This window comes from Lolium rigidum, chromosome 3, assembly GCF_022539505.1.
Source record: "Lolium rigidum isolate FL_2022 chromosome 3, APGP_CSIRO_Lrig_0.1, whole genome shotgun sequence".
Classification (NCBI taxonomy): domain Eukaryota; kingdom Viridiplantae; phylum Streptophyta; class Magnoliopsida; order Poales; family Poaceae; genus Lolium; species Lolium rigidum.
The window spans coordinates 395283000-395288999 of NC_061510.1; positions in this window are offsets into that span (position 1 = coordinate 395283000).

Genomic DNA, 6000 nt, shown 5'->3' on the forward strand with positions numbered 1-6000 from the left:
TTTGGATTACTGCGCAGTTCCGGATTTCTTTGCTGTCACGAATCTGGGTCTATCTCCCCGTAGGTAGCTCAGAAAATTAAGCCAATTTACGAGCATGATCCTCAGATATGTACGCAACTTTCATTCAATTTGAGCATTTTCATTTGAGCAAGTCTGGTGGCCTAATAAAATCCATCTTTACGGACTGTTCTGTTTTGACAGATTCTGTCTTTTATTTCGCATTGCCTCTTTTGCTATGTTGGATGAATTTCTTTGATCCACTAATGTCCAGTAGCTTTATGCAATGTCCGAAGTGTTAAGAATGATTGTGTCACCTCTGAACATGTGAATTTTTATTATGCACTAACTCTCTAATGAGTTGTTTCGAGTTTGGTGTGGAGGAAGTTTTCAAGGATCAAGAGAGGAGTATGATGCAATATGATCAAGGAGAGTGAAAGCTCTAAGCTTGGGGATGCCCGGTGGTTCACCCCTGCATATTATAAGAAGACTCAAGCGTCTAAGCTTGGGGATGCCCAAGGCATCCCCTTCTTCATCGACAACATTATCAGGTTCCTCCCCTGAAACTATATTTTTATTCCGTCACATCTTATGCACTTTGCTTGGAGCGTCGGTTTGTTTTTGTTTTTTTTGTTTTTTTTGAATAAAATGGATCCTAGCATTCACTTTATGGGAGAGAGAGACACGCTCCGCTGTAGCATATGGACAAATATGTCCTTAGGCTCTACTCATAGTATTCATGGCGAAGTTTCTTCTTCGTTAAATTGTTATATGGTTGGAATTGGAAAATGCTACATGTAGTAAATTGCTATAATGTCTTGGATAATGTGATACTTGGCAATTGTTGTGCTCATGTTTAAGCTCTTGTATCATATACTTTGCACCCATTAATGAAGAAATACTTAGAGCTTGCTAATTTGGTTTGCATATTTGGTTTCTCTAAAGTCTAGATAACATCTAGTATTGAGTTTTGAACAACAAGGAAGACGGTATGGAGTCTTATAATGTTTACCATATGTCTTTTATGTGAGTTTTGCTGTACCGTTCATCCTTGTGTTTGTTTCAAATAACCTTGCTAGCCTAAACCTTGTATCGAGAGGGAATACTTCTCATGCATCCAAAATACTTGTGCCAACCACTATGCCATTCGTGTCCACCATACCTACCTACTACATGGTATTTATCCGCCATTCCAAAGTAAATTACTTGAGTGCTACCTTTAAAATTCCATCATTCACCTTTGCAATATATAGCTCATGGGACAAATAGCTTAAAAACTATTGTGGTATTGAATATGTACTTATGCACTTTATCTCTTATTAAGTTGCTTGTTGTGCGATAACCATGTTTACGGGGACGCCATCAACTATTCTTTGTTGGATATCATGTGAGTTGCTATGCATGTCCGTCTTGTCCGAAGTAAGAGAGATCTACCACCTTCATGGTTGGAGCATGCATATTGTTAGAGAAGAACTTTGGGCCGCTAACTAAAGCCATGATTCATGGTGGAAGTTTCAGTTTGGACATATATCCTCAATCTCATATGAGAATAATAATTGTTGCCACATGCTTATGCATTAAAGAGGAGTCCATTATCCGTTGTCCATGTTGTCCCGGTATGGATGTCTAAGTTGAGAATAATCAAAAGCGAGAAATCCAAAATGCGAGCTTTCTCCTTAGACCTTTGTACAGGCGGCATGGAGGTACCTGGTGGTGTGGGGCTCTCATCCATGCAACGCCCGTTATCCGTCCCCGTGCCTACAGTATTTTAATCCTGCTGTTTACTATAATCACTACTGCTGTCTTTGTTACTCTGCTGCTGTTATTTCGCTATCGCTATCTGCTATAAAACCGTTACTACTCGATAAACTCTTGCAAGCAAGTCTCGTTTCCAGTGCAACTGAATTGACAACTCCGTTGTTAAGGCTTCCAAGTGTTCTTTGTCTCCCCTTGTGTCGAATCAATAAATTGGGTAATACTTCCCTCGAAGACTGTTGCGATCCCCTATACTTGTGGGTCATCAAGACTATTTTCTGGCGCCGTTGCCGGGGAAAATAGGGCCTTCTGCATAAATTCCGAGGTTTTTCCCGAAAGTTGGATTTCTGCACAAAAACGAGACACCAGAGCAGTTCTGCTGAAAACAGCGTTAGTCCGTGTTAGTTGCATCCAAAATACACAAATTAGAGGCCAAACGATAGCAAAAGTGTTCGGGAAAGTAGATACGTTTTGGACGTATCAGTACCCCATTGTGACACTTGGTCGAAACATGTGCATTGCAAAGATCCGGTAGTCCAAGTTAATTAGGACAAGGTGCGGGCACTATTAGTATACTATGCATGAGACTTGCAACTTGTAAGATATAATGTACATAACTCATATGCTTTATTACTACCGTTGACAAAATTGTTTCATGTTTTCAAAATAAAAGATCTAGCACAAATATAGCAATCGATGTTTTCCTCTTTGAAGGACCATTCTCTTTACTTTTATGTTGAGTCAGTTCACCTATCTCTCTCCACCTCAAGAAGCAAACACTTGTGTGAACTGTGCATTGATTCCTACATACTTGCATATTGTACTTGTTATATTACTCTATGTTGACTATTATCCATGAGATATACATGTTACAAGTTGAAAGCAACCGCTGAAACTTAATCTTCCTTTGTGTTGCTTCAATACCTTTACTTTGATTTATTGCTTTATGAGTTAACTCTTATGCAAGACTTATTAATACTTGTCTTGAAGTACTATTCATGAAAAGTCTTTGCTTTATGATTCACTTGTTTACTCATGTCATTACCATTGTTTTGATCGCTGCATTCACTACATATGTTTACAAATAGTATGATCAAGGTTATGATGGCATATCACTTCAGAAATTATCTTTGTTATCGTTTTACCGCTCGGGACGAGCGAACTAAGCTTGGGGATGCTTGATACGTCTCCTACGTATCGATAATTTCTTATGTTCTATGCCATATTATTGATGATACCTACATGTTTTATGCACACTTTATGTCATATTCGTGCATTTTCTGGAACTAACCTATTAACAAGATGCCGAAGTGCCGGTTCGCTTTTCTCGCTGTTTTGGTTTCGAAATCCTAGTAACGAAATATTCTCGGAATTGGACGAAACGAAGACCCGGGGGCCTATTTTTCCACGGAGCTTCCGGAAGACCGAAGAACATACGAAGTGGGGCCACGAGGTGGCGACACCACAAGGCGGCGCGGCCTAGGGGGCCCGCGCCGCCTATGGTGTGGCCCCCTCGTCGAGCCCCCGACTCTGCCCTTCCGCCTACTTAAAGCCTCCGTCGCGAAACCCCGAGGCGAAAAACCACGATACGGAAAACCTTACGAGACGCCGCCGCCGCCGATCCCATCTCGGGGGATTCCGGAGATCTCCTCCGGCACCCTGCCGGAGAGGGGATTCATCTCCCGGAGGACTCTACACCGCCATGGTCGCCTCCGGAGTGATGAGTGAGTAGTTCACCCCTGGACTATGGGTCCATAGCGGTAGCTAGATGGTTGTCTTCTCCTCATTGTGCTTCATTGTTGGATCTTGTGAGCTGCCTAACATGATCAAGATCATCTATCCGTAATACTCTATGTTGTGTTTGTCGGGATCCGATGGATAGAGAATACCATGTCATGTTAATTATCAAGTTATTACATATGTGTTGTTTATGATCTTGCATGCTCTCCGTTACTAGTAGAGGCTCCGGCCAAGTTTTTACTCTTAACTCCAAGAGGGAATATTTATGCTCGATAGTGGGTTCATGCACGCATTGACACACGGGAAAGTGACGGAAAGTTCTAAGGTTGTGTTGTGCTGTTGCCACTAGGGATAAAACATTGGCGCTATGTCCGAGGATGTAGTTGTTGATTACATTACGCACCATACTTAATGCAATTGTCTGTTGTTAGCAACTTAATACTGGAGGGGGTGATACGTCTCCAACGTATCGATAATTTCTTGTGTTCCATGCCACATTATTGATGTTATCTACATGTTTTATGCACACTTTATGTCATATTCGTGCATTTTCCGGAACTAACCTATTAACAAGATGCCGAAGTGCCGATTGCTTGTTTTCTCGCTGTTTTTGGTTTCAGAAATCCTAGTAAAGAAATATTCTCGGAATTGGACGAAATAAAAGCCCAGAGGCCTATTTTCTCACGAAGCTTCCGGAAGTCCGAAGGAGAGACGAAGAGGGGCCACAGGGGCGCCAAACCCTAGGGCGGCGCGGCCCCCTTGGCCGCGCCGGCCCGTGGTGTGGGCCCCCGTGCCGCCTCTTGACCTGCCCTTCCGCCTACAAATAGCCTCCGTGACGAAACCCCCGATCGCAGAGGCCACGATACGGAAAACATTGCCGAGACGCCGTCGCCGCCGATCCCATCTCGGGGGATCACGGAGATCGCCTCCGGCACCCTGCCGGAGAGGGGAATCATCTCCCGGAGGACTCTACACCGCCATGGTCGCCTCCGGAGTGATGAGTGAGTAGTCTACCCCTGGACTATGGGTCCATAGCGGTAGCTAGATGGTTGTCTTCTCCCCATTGTGCTATCATTGTCGGATCTTGTGAGCTGCCTATCATGATCAAGATCATCTATATGTAATTCTATATGTTGCGTTTGTTGGGATCCGATGAATAGAGAATACTTGTTATGTTGATTATCAAAGTTATGCTTATGTGTTGTTTATGATCTTGCATGCTCTCCGTTATTAGTAGATGCTCTGGCCAAGTAGATGCTTTTAACTCCAAGAGGGAGTACTTATGCTCGATAGTGGGTTCATGCCTCGCATTGACACACGGGACGAGTGACGAAAAGTTCTAAGGTTGTGTTGTCTCTGTTGCCACTAGGGATAAAACATTGATGCTATGTCTAAGGATGTAGTTGTTGATTACATTACGCACCATACTTAATGCAATTGTCTCGTTGCTTTGCAACTTAATACTTGGAGGGGTTCGGATGATAACTCTGAAGGTGGACTTTTTAGGCATAGATGCGGTTGGATGGCGGTCTATGTACTTTGTCGTAATGCCCAATTAAATCTCACTATACTCATCATGATATGTATGTGCATTGTCATGCTCTCTTTATTTGTCAATTGCCCAACTGTAATTTGTTCACCCAACATGCTTGTTCGTCTTATGGGAGAGACACCTCTAGTGAGCTGTGGACCCCGGTCCAATTCTCTTTACTTGAAATACAATCTACTGCAATACTTGTTCTACTGTTTTCTCTCGCAAACAATCATATTCCACACAATACGGTTAATCCTTTGTTACAGCAAGCCGGTGAGATTGACAACCTCCATCTGTTTCGTTGGGGCAAAGTAGCTTGGTTGTGTTGTGCGGGTTCCACGTTGGCGCCGGAATCTCCGGTGTTGCGCCGCACTACATCTCGCCGCCATCAACCTTCAACGTGCTTCTTGGCTCCTCCTGGTTCGATAAACCTTGGTTTCTTTCGAGGAAAACTTGCTGCTGTGCTCATCATACCTTCCTCTTGGGGTTGCCCAACGAACGTGTGAAATACACGCCATCAAGCATATTTTCACGGCGCCGTTGTCGGGAGATCAAGACACGCTGCAAGGGAGTCTCCACTTCTCAATCTCTTTACTTTGTTTTTGTCTTGCTTTATTTTATTTACTACTTTGTTTGCTGCATTATATCAAAACACAAAAAAATTAGTTGCTAGTTTTACTTTATTTACTGTCTTGCACTCTATATCAAAAACACAAAAAAATTAGTTTACTTGCATTTACGTTATCTAGTTTGCTTTATTTACTACTGTTAAAATGGCCAACGCTGAAAATACTAAGTTGTGTGACTTCACTAGCACAAATAATAATGATTTCTTATGCACACCTATTGCTCCACCTGCTACTACAGCAGAATTCTTTGAAATTAAACCCGCTTTACTCGAATCTTGTCATGAACAATCAATTTTCCGGAATTAGTTCGATGATGCTGCTGCCCATCTTAATAATTTTGTTGAA